Below are 609 nucleotides of genomic sequence, written 5' to 3'. Positions count from 1 at the left end.
TCAAGTGCGTTGACCTCTGCACTGGGCCAGCATGCCGCTGAGAGCCAGGACCTGGGGTCTGGTTGCGACTCTGTCCCACCGGGTAGTCATGTTGGATTTGCCTGCTTTCCTCTGGCCTGCGAGCACTGCTTTCTCTCTGAGGCCTTCCCCCTGATCCCAGAACATTCCTTCTTGTTCGATGGTTCATTCCTTCATTTGTTCAGTAAATGATTATTGAGCCTTTCTGTGTTCTAAACCAGGGGTCCCCAACCCCTTTAGACTGGTACCGGGCCTTGGACCGGTACCGGTCAGTGGCCTGTTAGGAACTGGCCTGCATAGCAGGAGGTGAGTGGCAGGCAAGTGAGCGAAGCTTCATCTGTATTTGCAAATGTTCCCCAGCGCTGGCATCACCACCTCAACTCTACCTCCAATCATCAGGCATTAGATTATCATGGGAGCATTGATCCTTGGTGCCAAAAAGATTAGGGACCACTGCCGTACACGCTCTTCTACATGCTTCGAGTGGAGCCACGAATAAGACAGACAAAAATCCCTGTCAGCATGGAGATTACATTCTGGCTGGGGGAGATGGCTGATAAACACATAAATAAATCTGCAAACAGTATAACT

General features: G+C 50.9%; 1 protein-coding gene across 1 annotated transcript in view; it reads left to right on the top strand.

Moving 5' to 3' along the window:
- Positions 1 to 609, top strand: part of PREX1 (phosphatidylinositol-3,4,5-trisphosphate dependent Rac exchange factor 1) — a 184,816-nt gene that overhangs the window by 132,249 nt on the left and 51,958 nt on the right. The window lies entirely within an intron of this gene.

The sequence above is a fragment of the Pteropus alecto genome, unplaced genomic scaffold, assembly GCF_000325575.1.
Source record: "Pteropus alecto unplaced genomic scaffold, ASM32557v1 scaffold45, whole genome shotgun sequence".
In the NCBI taxonomy this organism is placed as follows: Eukaryota; Metazoa; Chordata; class Mammalia; order Chiroptera; family Pteropodidae; genus Pteropus; species Pteropus alecto.
Note: the sequence above shows the minus strand (reverse complement) of the source record. Positions and strands in the feature narration are given on the sequence as shown.